Genomic DNA, 18935 nt, shown 5'->3' on the forward strand with positions numbered 1-18935 from the left:
ACAAATGCAAACCCAAAATAGTGCAGGTGAACCCAGAACTGTACTTCATGTTCTACAGAAAAGAAGATGAAAACTTGCCTAGAAAATTAAAATAATCAATATTTTCTTTTCTTTTATTGATTTTCTTAGCAAATAATTAAACCCATGAACCCATGAATCGAACCCATGAAAAATCAAACCCATGAACCCATGAATCAAAACACATGAATCAAAAGAGAGAGGAAGAGGGATTCGGGTTTAGAGAGAAAAAAAGTCAGAGATTGACAAAGAAAGAAGCAAAAGAACAATACAAACACAAACAAGCAAAAGTCGGAGACAGCATGCCATGCCCATGTTACTGATCTCCTCTGCCTCTTCTTCTTCTTTTTTCTCAGGCCGATCTCCTCTTCTAATTCTTCTGGGTAGAGCTTCTTCCCTCTTCTTTTTCTCAGCCGTGGTTTGGGATATCTTACTTTTATGGTTTATCTTAAAAGAAAGAAGAAAATGAAATAGATACAAATACAAACACAAAAACGCCAACATAGAGCATGAATAGTGTTAATTGCTCTAAAAAAAATTTCCTAGATCTTTAAAACTGTAAAGTTTTTTTTTTTGAATTTTGAATTTTGAATTTTTTCAGTTTAAATTGAAATTTTTTTATCAGAAATTAAAAAAAAATTAAAATGCTGACCTTGCATTGAAAAATGCCAAATAATTTCTTTTAATAATATTTTAATGCCATGTCAGTGCCACATTAGCACCATGTCAGCAACCAGGGCACTCATCTGCCACGTAATAGGGTTTCATTACTTGGATGACGGTAGGGACCAGTTTAAAAACGATTTTAAAAAATCAAGGACTGACCTAGGAGCAAAATTAATTTAGAGACCAAATTGATAAATGACCCAAAATGTAGGGACCAAAAGTGCATTTTCGCTTATAAAAAATGCAGGTTCTAAAGGAATTGGTAGAGTAATAGAGAAGCTATTAAGCATACAAATAACAGAGGCCATAGTTAGTCTATCAGCTACATTTCTTTGAACATAGTAATCCTGTGAAAATGCATCTCATTATTTTAGTAGTTGAATCTGCCTTCAATTTGGGATCAACAAGATTTGAAGCTGTACCTTGTTTCCAATTTGTCCATGCCTACAAAATAATTTAAGCTAACAAACTCAATATTTGAAAGGAACACAATTTTGTTGTGTTTTAAACAGAAAAAAGGACTATTCAATATGGGAAAGTTCTTCCCTTCCTTTAAACTACATATTCTTCATGTTGAACCCAACTGATTATACAAGCTACTTAGATATTATGTTCAGTGTCATACTAGTAGGCACTCCCTTCCTTTAAACTACACACTCTTCATGTTGATCCCAACTGATTATACAAGCTACTTAGATATTATGTTCAGTGTCCTACTAGTAGGCACAAGAGACATACCCAAAAATAATCTCAAAAGATTATTTTTGAGATTATTTTTGGTTGACATTTACCTTCTTTGTCCTTTTGACTATTAAAGCTATTTAATCAAATAACCACCCCCCCCCCCCCCCCCCACACACACACACCCCCCAGAGAGAGAGTAGCATTCTTTCAAAATAGATAATTAACTAACACATCTGATGAGATTTGAACTTGTAAGCTTACCTACCACTCCATACTTGTATGCAACATTAGAGAAAAAAAAGTCATACTTACATAGCGTAGGAGGTCCTCAATCCTCGCTCCATTTCGGAAGCAACTATTCCTCTGTCCACTTATTATCTCTATAATTAGTACACCAAAACTAAAGATATCAGACTTCACTTAAAATTGTCCATGCATTGCATACTCTGGAGACATATATCCATTGCATATTCATAAATTTTCAACAATACTTGTTAGGACTTTCAGGTTGTTTCTTTTGTACAAAGTAAACATTAAGCATACCTAACAAGGGTACTTACTAGGTCCCAAAAATTCTATTTGTAGTTTCTTCACTTTGATCAAGTGCAAACAATTTTGCCATACCAAAATCTGGAATTTTTGGATTCATTTCAGAATCTAATAGGATATTTCTCACTTTGAGATCACGATGAATAATATGAAGCTAAGAATCTTCATGAAGATATAAAAGCCCTTGAGCAATGCCTTCTATGATTTTGAAGCGTCTTGCCCAATCTAGATGTGCACACTTGATAGGATCTACATATTCAATCAAATATATTATATGGTACTAAAATGTGAGGGAGTCTATACACAAAAGACGTACAAATCATAATGATATTACAATGCATATAATTTGATATGAAGGTAGAGGTAAACTCATATAAAAAATGAAGCGATCAAGGCTTTTATTTGGCACAAACACATAAATTAGAAGTCTTTCATTTCCTTCCAAGCAAAATCCCAAGATTCTAACTAAATTTCGATGTCAAAGCTTGGCCACCAACATTACTTCCTTCTTAAATTCAAGATCTCCTTGTCCATAATTTTTTGAAAGCCTTTTCACAACGTCTTCTCCATTATAGAGCTTACCCTAAAAAATGTATTTTAGATTAAAATATATTTAACACTTAGGAAAATATACTTTTTGGATTTAACATGTTGTGCATTGTGACAACAAACTTTTTGAAATAATACACCTTTTATTTTTTTGGATAATAGATCTTGACTCCATTAATTGAAGAGTGATAGTTTGAACCAATTGTCTCTACTGGATTTAACAAGTTGTGCATTGTGACAACAAACTTTTTCAAATAATAGAATATTTTTTGGGACAATAGATCTTGATTCCTTTAATTGAAAAGTGAAAGTTTGAACAATTGTCTTTACTTGGTGCGACTAGTTCCATTTCATGCTTCAGATTAAAATATAATAAATTTAATGATGTATACCATGGACTGTGATGTTATTATATATAGACTATGAAGCATGGGTGCATTTCGGGACTCAGGTGCGGGTGCGGGACTCGACGATTAAAAAATTATTAAAAATATATTTTCATATATTTTTACTATTAAAATATTCTTAAAAAACACATTAATATACCTTGATTCACAAAACAAAGAAAGAAGTAGGCAAGAAACACATCTGAGGTCAAAATTTCGGCTACTCCAGCGAGTTTCAAGGCCGATTTCGGCCTGTTTCGACTGTATCGGTCGCTGGCCGATACGACCTGATATGGCCGATACGGCCCGATTCTGGCCAAATCAGCCCGATACAGCGCGAATCCGAAAAAGAAAAAAAAAAAAAAAACAAAAACAAAAACACTCAAACGCAGCACCGACGCGCAGTCAACCGCGTCGGAGGCTGCGTCCTGCGTTGGGCCGCGTCGGACTCGGGTGCGGCACCCTCTCAGCCACGTCCGTGCTTTCTAGTATATAGATCTAACCAAAAAAAAATTAATTGTGAAATAAAATTTCTTCATTCCAAGTTAAATGAAGTGGATAATACTGTTTAAGGTTAATGAAAATGTCACGTTACCTTGTAAACAACACCAAATCCACCTTGTCCAAGCTTATTTGCATCAGAAAAGTCATTTGTTGCAAATTTAATAGTGTTAAAGTCTATCTGCAAGTATTCCACACTTCTAAACTCATCCACCGCATTGCCTAAACAAGACGTTATTAGGGCATTATTTAGAGAGCAAAACAATTTAAAATACGTGCATGCAATAGCAAAGACCTCTAAAAGAAACTAATCAATCAATATATATACATATAAAAGGAGAGACCTATTTTGAGAGAACATGAGGTTTTGCCAAGTGGCACTCTCCTTGAGGATTCTCTTGCAATAAATGATATGGACCTTTTGTTTTCTTTGGTTCATCGTTTCAAGACTATTCATCTATCTCTCACCAAGATAACTACTCTTTGTTTACTATATAAACACCAATTAAAAGATAATGACTCTTTATTTTCTTAGGTACATCATTTCAAGACTATTTTTTTCCTCTCTAGGTTTTCACCTCTTGCACTTCTATCCTTTATATATCCATGCTCATAGTCTTTTACATCATCCTAACTCAGCTGCACATATGAGATTCTCCAAACTTGGAAGAATGTAAACGACTTGTGGTTTTGATGTGGAGGTCAAAGGTCATTGTGGGTTTTGTGAGGGTTGCTATTGGATGTGGGCCTTTGGTTGTATGAGATTTTTGGAGTTGGAGCTTTTGTGTTGGGTTTACGATAATGTGTGACTGGATTTTTGCCAACAAGTTGAAGCCATGAAGAACCTTTTATGGGCTTTGAGACTTTTGATTTGATAGATATATAGGTCACTGTATATTATTCTGTCAATTTTCAACCCTTATTTCACCTTTTTTATTACTTATTCTCTATGTTAGTCTTTTTGTATTTTTTTTTTTTATTTTATTTATTCTCTACAATAGTCTTTTTGTATTTTATTTTATTTTTTTACTAACTGTGCTCCAAGAAATTGGAACCAGTACACCACAAGGCAACAATAGTTTTAACTAAAAAGTACCAAAATTGAAAAACCATAATAGGGTAATGAGTTATATCAAGATCATTTGCCTCAAAAAAAGTTAAATGTACCAGTACCATTCCAATCTCGTCTAACTTTCATCAAATGATGTCACTACTAAATAAAATGATAAAACATTAAAGTTATGTGGGCAATTTAGTCATATTGTATTTAATGCCTAATGTATAAATAATAGTAGTATGGATATTTAGTTTTTAACCCTAAGCCAGTTATTAAATTACAAGATCCATATAAAAAACAAAGGAATAAAAAGAGTATGTCAACATCCAACCATTTTTTCTATGTCAAAATAAAAAATGCAGGAATACTTTAGTTGAGCATTCTTAAAACTCTCAACTGGGTGACTAAACAAAATTGCATACCAGTGGAAGAGGATCCATTGAAGATTTGAACATCAAAAGGCTGCCCTCAATGAAAATCAAAGTGAAATAAAAGGTTGTTCAACTATGAGAACTTCAGTAATCATCTAAGAAATGGAAGTGCTCTTTCTGAAAATGGAAAACTAACAAACATATTACCAAATTATTGGCCAATAGTAACTTACAGGTGTGTGTAAATTTAAATATGAGAACAAAGCCAAAATAAAAGAAAAAAATATATATATAAATATATATATGTATATCTTAGAGTGATATTTTCATGAAATAATGGATTTAATGATATCCAACTTCAGAAAGCAGCTTTCCCAACATATATCTACACAAAATTGCATGTTGACGTAAATACACAGCAGAGAGAATTAATATAATAAAAAGGTCGCACCCAGTGCACTAATCTCGCACTGATGCGGGTTTTGGGAGGAATCATGGTAGGAAAACTTATCCCCAATTTATTTCAGAGGTTGATTCCCATACTTGAACTGGTGAAACATCTCATTTGGCGGAAGGCACTTGCCATCGCACCAAAGCTTGACCTCAAGAAAATTAATATAATAAAAAATAAAAAGTTTCCGAACTGAATCTGAAGTAATAAAACTAACCCAGATGTCATTTCCAAGAAAACACTCAAGGTATGGTGAATAACCACTTTAAACTGCAAATACAAATAAATCATGCCATAAGTTAAACTAATTGAATTCAAAAGAACAGTTAATAGAAGATGTGATCTGTCACCTCTGAGTACGACTTCAAATTTGTAAAAATCTTCCTACAATAGCAACCAATAATAGTAAATAATCATGGATTCCAATGAAGTTCAGATAGAAGAGCATATAGTTGCTGCAAAAAAGCCTCAAGGAACATGAAGAGGGTTGAACTCAATCAAAAAGAAAGAAAGGGGAAAAAAGGCACAGGTTTGAATTTCAAATTCACTTAAGTTGGAAGAATGCAAGGCATGATCATGAGCATCAGACCAATAGAGGTGCTAGTACCACTCTGTATCACTTTCTCACCAGAATTGCAGGTAAAATAACCAATATACAAAATGAAGAGGTAAAATTTTCAATTGAAAATGGGAAGCAAAAGAAGGTAGATAATAAAGGATGATTCACAAGGTGATCGTATTAGAATATGGAAACCATCAATAACAAGAATATTATGTGAATGAAGAGATTCAAGCAAGGCCCAATTGACATGGTTTGATATCATGTAAAAATTTGTGATAATGTGACAGAAATGAGAAGAGAGAAAACATGAGTTTATGTGGTTTGGGCTTGTGGCCAACATCCATGGGACAAGAGGCCTAAAGGGCTTCATTTCTCATTCAATTTTCTTAAAGAGTTCATTATAATGAAATCCATATTTATAAGGGATATTACATACAAAAGCCAATGATAATTTGAATTTGAATTGCATACTGATTGCTTCAATCCCACAATTGTCTTAAGCAATCAATCCCTTGATTTATTAACCAATCCCAGGAATTTTTGGTAATCAAAGTCTCAATTTGGTCTTCAATGAAATAGAAAATGAATTATACTTTCCAACAAGCCTCAAAACAAAACAATAAATACGATAGTTACAACAGGGGAGGATGAACTTAAACCCTAGATGTCTCCTTTGGAAACACCAGTAGGTTCCAACTAAATAAGTTTCAAGGCTCTTGGCAAAACATAAAAATAAATTAAACAAAAAAGTGGGAGGAAAAAAAGTGTTCCTGGATCTAAAATGAAAAAGTTGCTTATCCAAAGATGCAAAATTATGGTCAGCTCTTCACTTGTCTCCCAAGATACCATGTGATAAATTACAACTCATCCCAAAAGCAGAAATTGTTAGGTAATTGTGAATTTAGTCATTTAACTATTATTCTAACAATCCCCCATGCGTGTGTATGGGATTTTATACCCTTTTTTTTTTTTTTTTTTTTTTTTTTTTTATATGAGGTAGAGTGGAGGCAGATACCATGATAAATTAGCACTTGTCCTAACAACATAAGCTAATAGGAAATGAAATGGTGAGATTAATTATTAACTATTATTCCAATAGCATGAATGTGGTCATCAAAAAAAAAATTCTATAAATAAACAGAAATTATTAGCACCTTTGGTAGAAGGGACATCATAATTTTTTTTTTTTTTTTTTTAAAAACATACAAAATTTCTGCAATAATTGTACCAAGGCCAATCCTATTTTATAATATTCCAAGATGTTGGCTGGTATTTCAGCCATACATATTTGATTCATAATGCATTCTCTTTTTGAAGTCAAGCCGCACAAAACAGACTCCCAAGTGTCATTCTAGCAAGATTTAAAAGATCAGTGATTAAAATGGAATTGAAGAAGATCACTGAAGCCATAGGAACTGTCCTCAAACTAGCAAGATTTTCGATTTCTATTCTTTGCAGCACGTCTTTGGGAAAGGAGTAAAAAGACACACGGTGAAGACATTACTCTATGTCATTTCCTTTATTCTCAGGACACCCCACAAAATTGATTTGAATGGGGATGGTTCTGTAGGAACTCATATGGATATCCACACACATGTCATAGAGATAATTTTGTAACAAGATAAATGTGTGATGTAATACAAACAAGGTCAACTTTTGTTGCAAACATCAAAACATAGAAATGGTATTCAACAATAATCCAAAGATTAACAAATTGGCTCAATGACAGTAGTAAAATATTGATAGCAACAGAAGAAGAATCCAGTAGTAAAGCATACTGCATCAAAGATTAAAGAAAGAAGTCAACAAACAAGGTAGAAACCACGTCCTCTCTCTCTCTCTCTCTCTCTCTCTCTCTCTCTCTCTCTCTCTCTCTCTCTCTCTCTCTCTCTCTCTCTCTCTCTCTCTCTCTCTCTCTCTCTCTCTCTCTCTCTCTCAACAGAAGCGTCCTCATTTGCACGCTTTCTTAAGAGGGGAGGAGGTGTCATTTGAGCTACAACTAACAGACAACATACATCACACTCTTTATAACAAAGAAATAGATACTAGTAAATGATACATTATCTTTCAAGAATGGATTATATGAAAAATGATAACTATAAAATTTAAAAGATGATAACTAAGCAACAATTCCAAAATGCAACAAGCACTTTTCATTTAAATTCTTTTGTAAGACTCACAGTTGGTTCAACTCAATTGGAGGTAACTAACACCAAGTGCAATACAATTTAATTAGTGTTAATCTTTAGGAAGTGTGCAGGATTAAAAATTAATTACCCCAAAACCACACATCTATTTATATAATATTTTCTTATTTGTCCCTCACAGTTATATTACTCATAACAAGTGGCAACCAATCAAATTGGGCTATGGTCTAAGTGGGAAAACAATAATATAATCTCCAAATGACAAGTTTATTTATAACCTGGTAGTGCATTATTGCAAAAGTTTGGGCTTAACTATTAAAAAAAGGAAAATTGAAGTTGAATTCCAGGTATTTTACAGTGCTAATGAAACCTCAGATCTTTTGAATCAGACTGGCTACCACCCTGACTTTATGCAAAGACCAGGGATTAGAAGTTTCAAACTGTGGATTATTAACGAGGTCAGATAACATAGTGGTATCATATACTTCATAATGCCCTACAATTGTGACTGGTCAAGCAAATTACTTTAGTCCTCATATTGATTCATGAAGTCATATTCAGACCTCAAACAATAAGCTTTATCATAGCACTAGTAGCAACAGGCTTAGATACAACTTGATATGGGCAATACATGAATAATAGACTCCACATACGAATTGCCCGAAATATCCCTTACAACAACCATATATGAGATAACTATTTAATATAAACTTGTAAGTCCTAAGCTCCTAATACAAAGATGTCATGTTTATGTTTATAAAGGCATGTTTAAGAAGGAAAAAATGGATATAAAATGCAACAATTTCACACCATAAATATTGCAAAAAAATCTGAATGCACAAAAAAAAAGCCAACTTGGTTTAATGACATACCTGACTGTGTAACCTACCCACTATTTTTCACATTTATCAACTGCCAAACACGAGCTGAAAGTTTTGCATCAAATACTTCTTCCAATTCTCCACTGGAATAGACAAGCAAATGGGCCTAATGAGATACACAATTCTCTCCTAAAAGCTATAATCCTAATCAGCAATAAAAATTTAACCTGAAGCCAGAAATTTGGTAAGTCTTAAGAATGGCAGCAACAATATGCACTATCCCAGCAAGTTTGACTTCAGCCAAAGAGAGTTGAATGTCATCTGCACTGAATTGGAGGGTCCACCTTCCTATACAAAGAAAATTACATGTAATTTCAAATTATTGCAGAAAGGAAGAGAAATTGGGAAAGGGAGTATTCAATCAAGTACCATATACAATTGCAAGATAGGCTCCATAATCTCCATTACAAACATACCACAACTTTCATATTGCAATTCAAGCAAGAAAAGATGGTGTTAAAGTCAAATTCATCAGCAATTTTTGAGAAAATTGCATAATTTCTTCATAAAAAAATCTTCAAAAGTTATGGGGGATAAATGAACCTGCCATGAATGAAGAGATTCAACGTGAAGTTTGCTATTAAGCGTATCCAATTAGTATAACCATCAGCATAAACAAACAAACAAACAAACAACCCCCCAATGCCCCACACACAAACTGAAATGGATTTGGAAGCTTCTATGTTCAGTTTGAAACTCTATCGTGACCCGTTGTCTATGATTTCAGGTTGGGAGAGCTTTATTTCCTCTAGGTGTGCTTCCAATTAGAGGGTTATTTCTACTATTGTTGTGAACTATGGTCATATAAGAAACGTAGGCGACAATCGATTGTTTGACCAATGTGTACAGGCTGCCCTTCAAAGGAATATCCACCAATGCATTGTATAACATAAAAATAGAGAACTCCAAAACAGCTCACAACATTTAAGACAACCATATCTCTCACTAGGAAATCTCGATGCAATAAAATGTCCCCCCAATGTCAGTGCATTAAATATTCCCAAATATGACCTGTCTATTCCCATTACAACTCATAAACGAGAGCTCTTACCAAGTGGAGGAGAATCTAAATTGGTGATCCCTGAAAATTGGGAATACCATCATCGTCTGCGAGAGACACGATATTCAATAATCATCATGGTTAATTCAAAATGGGATTTAAATTGTGACATGAATCATTTGTGAATACCTTACTCAAGCATGTCACTATGTAATAGTAAATGGGATTTAAAATGTCTAAAAGATTAGTCCCAACAAATTAACAACCAAAGTTTAATTGCATATAAAAAAGGTATTATAATGAAAGTAAATTTAGATACTGCAACAAGATACAGCATAAAGAACTTATCTCTCCAAGACATCTTTAAATTAATTATTAAGAAAAAGTTTATCTTACAAAAGGGATATAACAAATACAAACCTCTATCAAAAAATGGCTTTAAGTGATTGCATAATAATCAAAAAATACTTGAAGTGTCAAGGGATCCTGAATAACTGGCCTTCAAGAAATTGGAATCTGTACACCACAAGGCAACAATAGTTTTAACAAAAAAGTACCCAAAAAAAAAACATAAAAGGCTAATGAATTATATCAAAATCGTTTGCCTCAAAAAAAGTTAAATATACCTGTACCATACCAATCTCATCTGACTTTCATTAAATGATGTCCCCATTAAATCAAATGATAAAACATTAAAGGATACTGAAAGCGCCAGCTCTTGCAACTTGCTGACAATTGACGAACTAAGATGACATATTTGTAATCAAAACATTGACCAAGAATCTTTGTCTATTATGGAAAAAAGAAGAAAAATTTAACTAAAAGAATTTATATTAGAAACCCGATCAGCAAGCAATTACACCTGTGACCCCTAATTAAATAGAAACACTTGCTACTTGTTCACACAAAAAGATAACAAGAAGAAACGTTTAGGGTCAAATGGAACTCTGCCTGTGTGATGCTTAGTGTCCTAATCGTTATATACAGCTGGTACCAAGCCCAAAGAAAAGTGGGGGGGTGCTGTAAATTGATAGCTAGCATAAAACTTAGTCGCAACTGACAATGCATGAATGAGAATCCTTGCACAAACAAGCGATTTAACTCAGATTAACTAGAGAGTATAACCTTCGATACAATATTATCATAGGAAAAGACACATATAGTCAACCATAATTTAGTTGGGATTAAGACTTAGTCAAGTTAAGTTGAACCGAAATTACAATTAAATGACATCTATCAAGTGGTATAAGCAAAATATCAAAGTACAGCCTAGCTATCACTCTAACATTCATTTTACAAACTAGCTACAACTAAAAGTAGAGGACATTAAGTGCCCAATTCAAGAAGAAACATTATCGCATAACAGAAGATAGAACAGAATTAGTTCTTTGGAAATTCAAGCATTCCTCCTCTCCCTCTCAGTCAAGAACAGCCAACCTGCAGCAAAGACAAAGACCCAATAAATATCAGATAAGATGCAGATTGGATTGTTGAAGAAGAATCGGCCAAAAGAGGATCTGACATAAAACCAATCCTTTCAATAATTTTACATTGCTCAAAGCAACCTGCTTCCCCATTTAAAAGATCACAAGCATAGTATCTATAAAGGTTGTAAGAAAAGAAATAGAGTTTACATTCTATCCTAGAAAAATAATCTTCACTACAAAATCCAGGACACAGGGAAAAGAATATATATATATATATATATATATATAAAGGCTACTGCCTCAGCACAAATGACATCATGAGATGTCAGAAAGAACTTCTCCATGTTTCAGAATTTGTGCTCTTTCAGGATAGCATAATTAAGTTCCCACTAAAATATCTTAATCAGACATTTACGCTACTAACCTGATTCATCTCAGAAACAAGCCGATTCAATATCTTCAAACCAATGGCACAATGATATGGTGCCTGATGAAAGCATATAATTTGTAACTTGTAAGCAAGCATATCTTAATCATATATTAATCGAGATTGACCACATGTATTCTTCTTCACCATTCTATACACCTTATATATACATGAGGAGGTACCTATGTTTTAATATAATTTTATTACTTATCATAAAAGGGCTATAGGCAATTGTCCAAAACTTGAATTTGGGTTTGAATATGCCTTTTAGCCCAAGTCAGCCCTAGTAGTTTAGACCAAGAGACAATGTGATTACCAATTACATAGATAATTGGTATCAACCCAAAAAACATAAACAAATCAATGCATACAATTATTTATGACAATGTTAATAATGACAAAATACCACTATAATAATGTAACCAAAATGTTATTATATAAAAAGTCTTATACTAACAACCTAACAGAATGAGAAAACAAATGTGCCACATGAAAAGAGAATGGTATATATTTCCTCGAAGCAATCATTTTAAAAGAATAAAGAGGAAAAAAAAAAAAAAAACAAAACCCAACAAACAAAAATAAAGAAAGAAAAAACAATCATCACCTGGCTTAAAAAGTTCATCACCTCTTTGAATCTATCTTCATCAAGCTACCCAAACTTTGTAACAAGATAAAGAAGTTGGATTAGGGATCCAACCACAAAGGGCTCCAAGTTAGGTCCTCTGGTTGCCAAATAGTTTATAAGATAGTTTCCTTCAGACAAAGTGCAATTCGGTCAAGTTTAAAAATAATCAAGAGATGTGCTTGAAAGAAACAATTTATGAAAACGGTGACTGTCAATGTTAGCTGAAAGTCAACCACTCTCACAAATATTTAAGGTGAAACCCAAAAACTTCCCAAATTTCTGCTTTTGCCTCATTTATTACGATTTTTTGTTATATTAACCTTTAATGGGGTTTTGAATCAATAAAATACAGCAATTAACCTTGTGAATTGTAAAATCAACCGACATCTCTTGCAGTCAGCTACCCTAACTTGTTTGGATTTTGTAGGAATAAGGAGGTTAGTGTGGCTGAGCTTATGAAGTCCAGCAATGGCGTCCTCTTTTGGGATGTAAGTAATTAAACTAACCTAGATGTCAAGAAAAGTCTCTTCTAGAGGATAACTCAAAATATCCATGTTCCATAATTCCATAGACATAGCCAACACTAAAGTAATCTTACCATCTATATTCTGATCTTTTTTTCCCAACCTTATAAAGAAACTATCAAAGTAATGTTTAACAATACAAAAGTACCACAAAAAGAGAAAAGTAACCATATTACCAGTTATAGAGCTAGAAAATCTAATCACATTCCACTAGATGAAATCCAAATAGATAACTCCCCTTATAAAGTCTTCATCCACTTTCTCTTTTTTTTTTTTCTTCATTCTCTAAATTTATAAAACTTGTAAACTTTTTTCATAACAGTAAATGTTCATTTCATTTATGACAGGATACGAGATATTATTCTAAGTTAAATTCTCCACATCAATAGCCAAACACTCCGGGAAGAAAACTAATCTCACTAGCAGATTCTATAAACATCTAAACAGTCTCTTTACTCTAAAAACCCACCCAATAAAAATAAAAATCAACCACATAATAAAACAACAAAAACACTGCCATTCATACAGAAATTTATACATACGCATGGCGTGCAAGATATAAAAAGGGGAAAATAAAGAATTACCGAGCAGAGAATCAGAACCATCAGGAATATTATCATCATCTTTGTTGATAATCGACAGCTTCGCTTCTCCTACTTCAATACAGTAAAGTAATCAACATTTCCTCTAAAACATTTCAAAAATATTTATGGAAAAAAGAAGTGAGAAGAGAGAAAGAGAGGAGTATCAAGTGGAGGAGAATTGAAATCAGTGATCCCTGAGAATTGGGGAATATCATCATCGTCTACAAGAGACACAATATTCAATAATCAGTGTAAATTTTGAATAATTTCTTAGAGAGAGAGAGAGAGAGAGATGGAGTGAGTACCGAAAGAGTACTTGGAGGAGCAGAGAGGTCTTGGAGAAGACAGTAATGGCGATTGTTGATGCTCAGTGGTGTCTTCCTGCTACCCCTTCTGTCCACCATTTTTGAAGCAAAGAAGAGAGGGAAGGAATATAAAAGCAAATTCTGTGTGTCTTTTGAAAAGGGACTTTTGTACCTTGAAAAAAATTGAAAAAGTGAAAAAAGTAGGAAAAAGTGAAGCTTGAAAAAACTCTACATAAAAGCTAAAAGTTGAGAAGCTCTTCTATTTTCTATACTTCACCAAAAAAGCTAAAAGCTAAATGATGTATTCTTTTTCTATACTTCACCAAAAAACCAAAAAAAGATAGCACGTGTTCAGAAGAGCCTGCTACATTTTCCAATTACAAAAATATCCATCCAACCCTTCCTTTGTTTTTGTTGCATAAGACATTATGACCAACAACTTCCTTTGATGGATGTAAATCAGCACCAACTTCATAATTACCTTTGGCAACAAAGAATGCAGACCGTAATGAATGTGTATAAGTTAAGAATAAATTTGTAATATTACTATTACTCACCTCTAAAAAATATGTATGTGTGCAAGTGACCATTAGGTCAAATAGCATTTCCCAGTGTTTTACAAAAACATTCAGGGTTCGAATCTCCCCTCCCCACTTAAAATGTATCCAAAAAATTAATACATATGTGTGTTTGGGTAAATTAATTAAACCTAAACACATTTCCCAAAGCACAACATTGTATCAGAGAAATAAAGCCCCCTTTCACAGCCAATGCCATAACTTCGCTGCAACTTCGGTGTTATCCAACTCCGGCAACGACATCATTCCTCTTCCTAGGCTTCAGTGACCACACTCACACACAGACCAAGATATTTATACCCTCTCTAACGTCAACATCACATTCACCACTCACATGACCCAAGCAGAGTCGAATTTGATCAAGATTGGTAGGACAACTAAATTGTGACTATCCCTACACCTCAGATCACTGTCAATAGTGTGGAAAAACCACCAAAACAGGCACCAACTTCCACCAACTGGCCAAAAGGGCACTGAAGTTTTAGGAACATCATTTCAGTTCTTTTATTTGTAAGAAACACATACACACCCAATGAGTCTTTTTTCCTCACTCATTTTTCCTTCTACAATTGACACTGTTATAAAATTTTATTACAACTAACATTGTTCCACTGATTTTCATTCAAGAAAGCTTGAAAACAAGAATTATGTTCTACAACCACCTTTTAAATTGAAAAGGTTACTACAATGCTGGGTCTAGAATTGTCTCAGGGAAAATTTTAGAATGGAAACTAGGTCAATTTTGGAGACTGGAAATAGGCAACATGGTTCTGATGAAGTCCATCCAATAGACATAACAGTAAGCCCCATCATAGTATAGGCTGTCCATCAAGAAAATTTATAATAACTCACATAACACTGTCCGTCCTGCTAGGCATTTCATGCAAAACATTTAGGAAATCTATATACTAACATTTTTTTTTTGGGTAAGTGCAATCTATATACTTACATTTCATCTTAAAAAGAAAATTTTGCACCAAAATGAAGATAGATATGCATTGCCATAAGTTCCTTTTCATGATTACACTTCTCTTATACTTCCTCCAAACAATTTTCAAAAAATAGCATAAATATATGTCCACAAAATACAACATCTAGAATAAAAAAAAAATGTTCTTTTCCTACAAGAGAACAAACTCTTGATGTGAAAAAGGCATTGCTTTTCAATTTTTTTTCAGCCAAATAATTAAAATGGATATTATAAACACCGGCATCTTATAATTACATATTATTTTGAGATTAAGCAAATTACCAATCAACAGGATGCAATTAATCCAAACAGACGACATAAGGCGCAACAGAAGCAGTTGAATGCATGTATTGAGTGAGCATATAGTCAAAGTCACCTGATAATTCACTTTAAAGCGGCCAAGCAGATGACAAATTGCATGATAATTATCATCATCAGCAAGACCTGCCTTCAAACCAAAAAGAAACAAATTTCAATGAGAATAAAATTATCCATAAATAAATAAAATCAATATGCTATTTTTTTAGTATATAGACAGGCAATAAATGTTAAATATTTAAGCAAATTTTAAAATGACCGAGTACAGCCTAAGTTTTAAAGTAATCAACACATTCCACTTATGTAAATGAATTCTCCCAACTCCCCATCATGATTTGGTTTACAATATGCAAAACAATTGCAATTTTCAAGATGATAAGCATTCAGAGTTACAGAAAACAAATAATTTTTCTTTAAATTTTTATGGGTTAGCTTTCCAAGGGCTCCTGTTGCTTTGCTGGATAAAATTTCCAAAAATATTTTTTTTGGAAAAGATCACTAGTTCAATAATCTTGACTTATGTTTATGAATCTTTAAGTAAATTCATCACATATTTTCCATTCGCTACAAAAAGGAATATAACCAAGGAATTTATTCTTAAGAGAGAAATTTCCACCAAATAAATAGCAAGGAAACAAAACATATCCTAAAAGAAACAACAATCAAAACATCATGGTGATTGTTGGAACGGTTTGTTTTGCAAGCATACCAAAAGAAAGACTTCTCTAATGAAATCAACAAGCATCTCCTCACAAGTGACAAGCCTACATCCCCCCCCCCCCCCCCCTACTACCCTGTCCATCTCATCCCATGAGTTTACAGGTTGGGTCTAACTCATCACAAGTCAAATTATATAATTTTTATGCTAACTAGTTTTTTTTTTTTTTAAATAACACATGGAATCTTTCTAAGGAAGAACCCCTTGGACTTGCCCATCAACATGAAAAGAAAGACAAGGAAACAGCACCAGTGTGCTGGAGGTGTATCTAAATTATGTAAAAGTGTTCAATCAAGAAGATCCAACAAAATAGAGAAGGAATTACCACCCATAGTAGCCATCCAATTGTACAAAGTGCGCAGAAAAATCAACTTCACTATCACCATAGGTTGTTCAGTTCCTTGAATGTCCGATAATTCCTTTCCTTCCAAAAGAACCATTTGACAAAAAGATGGAAAAGTTGGAAATGCACTTTCATCAAAAAGCCAACTTGTCAAGCGATCAGCAAAATTAAAAGGATTCAAAAATTGTGACAAGCCAATAGTATGATTAAAAACATCATGGTCAATTCAAAATGGGATTTAAATTGTGACATGAATCATCTATGAATACTTTATTCAAGCATACCACTATGTAATAGTAAATGGGATTTAAAATGTCTAGAAGATTAGTCCCAACAAATTAACAACCAAAGTTTAATTACGTATCAAAAAAAGTATTATAACGAAATTAAATTTAGATACTGCAACAGGATACAGCGTAAAGAACATATCTCTCCAGGACAGCTTTAAAATAATTAATAAGAAAAAGGTTAATTTACAAAAGGGATATAATAAATACAAACCTCTTTCGAAAAATGGCTTTAAGTGATTGCATAACAATCAAAAAATATTTGAATTGTCAAGGGATCCTGAATAACTGGCCTCCAAGAAATTGGAATCTGTACACCACAAGGCAACAATAGTTTTAACTAAAAAGTACCAAAATAGAAAAAAACATAAAAGGCTAATGAGTTATAACAAGATCGTTTGCCTCAAAAAAAAAAAAATTAAATGTACCTATACCAGACCAATCTCATCCGACTTTCATCAAAAAGTGTATTACCATCATTTTTAAGTTGGTGCAGTGAAGTTAGGATATCTGGAAAACTTGAAAAACTGACTGATCCTTGAAATAAATAGCTATCTTATGTTGAAGTGTAGAAAGCAATCCATAATTGGGCTGACAATTGATGAACCAAGATGACATATTTGTAATAAAAACAGGAAAAAAGAAGAAAAATTTAACTGAAAGAGTTTATATTAAAAACCTGATCAGCAATTACAACCGTGACCCCTAATTAAATAGAAACACAAGCTGCCTGTTCACACAGAAAGATAACAAGAAGAAATGTTCAAAGTCAAATGGAACTCTGCCTGTGTGATGTTTAGTGTCCTAATCTTTATATACAGCTGATGGCAAGCCCAAAGAAAAGTGGTGGGTGCTATAAATTAATAGCTAGCATAAAACTTAGTCACAACTCACAATGCATGAATGAGAATCCTAGCACAAATGAGAGAGTGATTTAACTCAGGTTAACAAGAGAGTATAACCTTCAATACGATATAATGATAGGGAAAGATACATATAGTCAACCATGAATTAGTTGGGATTAAGACTTAGTCAAGTTGAGTTGAACTGAAATTACAATAAAATGATATCTGTCAAGTGGTATAAGCAGAATATCAAGACTATAAGCAAGTAAGCAACCAAAATTTATCTTCATTATTATTGTCAATAATATTAGGATCAAACTTGTCGAAGTACAGCCCAGCTATCACCGTAACACATTCATTTTACAAACTGGCTACAACTGAAAATAGAGGATATTAAGTTCCCAATTATAGACAAACTTTTAACACATAACAAAAGATAGAACAGAATTAGTTCTTTGGAAATTCAAGCATTCCTCCACTCCCAATCAGTCAAGAACAGCCAACCAGCCGAAAAGACAAGGACCCAATAAATATCAGACAAGACGCAGACAAGATTGTTGAAGAATCAGCCAAAAGAGGATCTGACATAAAACCAACTCCTTTCAAGAAATTTACATTGCTCAAAGCAACCTACTTCCTCAATTAAAAGATCACAAGCATACTATCTATAAAGGTTGTAAAACAAGAAATAAAGAGTTTACATTCTATCCTAGAAAAATAACCTTCACTACAAAATGCAAGACACAGGAAAAAAAAAAATATATATATATATATATATATAAAATAATAAGGCTACTGCCTCAGCACAAATGACATCATGAGATGTCAGGAAGAACTTCTCCATGTTTCAGAATTTTTGCTCTTTTAGTATAGCATCCACTAGAAGATCTTAATCAGAAATTCACGCTACTAACCTAATTCATCTCAGAAACAATGGCACAATGATATGCTGCCTGATGAAAGCATGTAATTTGTAAGCAAGCATATCTTAATCATATATTAATTGAGATTGATCACATGTATTCCTCTTCACCATTCTATACACCATATATATACATGAGGAGGTTCCTATGCTTTAATATAATTTTATTACTTATCATAAAAGGGCTGTAGGCAATTGTCCAAAACTTGAATTTGGGTTCGAATAGGCCTTTTAGCC

At 33.2% G+C, this 18935-nt stretch overlaps 1 long non-coding RNA gene across 12 annotated transcripts; it reads right to left on the reverse strand.

Moving 5' to 3' along the window:
- Positions 1–806: 806 nt before the first annotated feature.
- Positions 807–18057, reverse strand: LOC126703464 (uncharacterized). 12 transcript variants are annotated; one of them, XR_007648079.1, is made up of 18 exons: positions 17611–18057; positions 17406–17522; positions 17146–17241; positions 16627–16725; positions 15548–15713; positions 13718–13889; positions 13413–13633; positions 12284–12432; positions 11674–11736; positions 10243–11259; positions 9874–9929; positions 8990–9110; positions 8814–8905; positions 5583–5616; positions 4833–5502; positions 3448–3575; positions 1681–2166; positions 807–1128 (listed from the first exon to the last, which is right to left on the reverse strand). It is a non-coding gene; the product is annotated as an uncharacterized LOC126703464 (long non-coding RNA). The 12 variants fall into 12 exon arrangements; XR_007648085.1 differs by having other exon boundaries at positions 4833–4872; positions 5450–5502; positions 12284–13633; positions 17611–18055; XR_007648082.1 differs by having other exon boundaries at positions 4833–4958; positions 5450–5502; positions 12284–13633; positions 17611–18054.
- Positions 18058–18935: the final 878 nt, after the last annotated feature.

Source organism: Quercus robur, chromosome 10 (genome assembly GCF_932294415.1).
Source record: "Quercus robur chromosome 10, dhQueRobu3.1, whole genome shotgun sequence".
NCBI lineage: Eukaryota > Viridiplantae > Streptophyta > Magnoliopsida > Fagales > Fagaceae > Quercus > Quercus robur.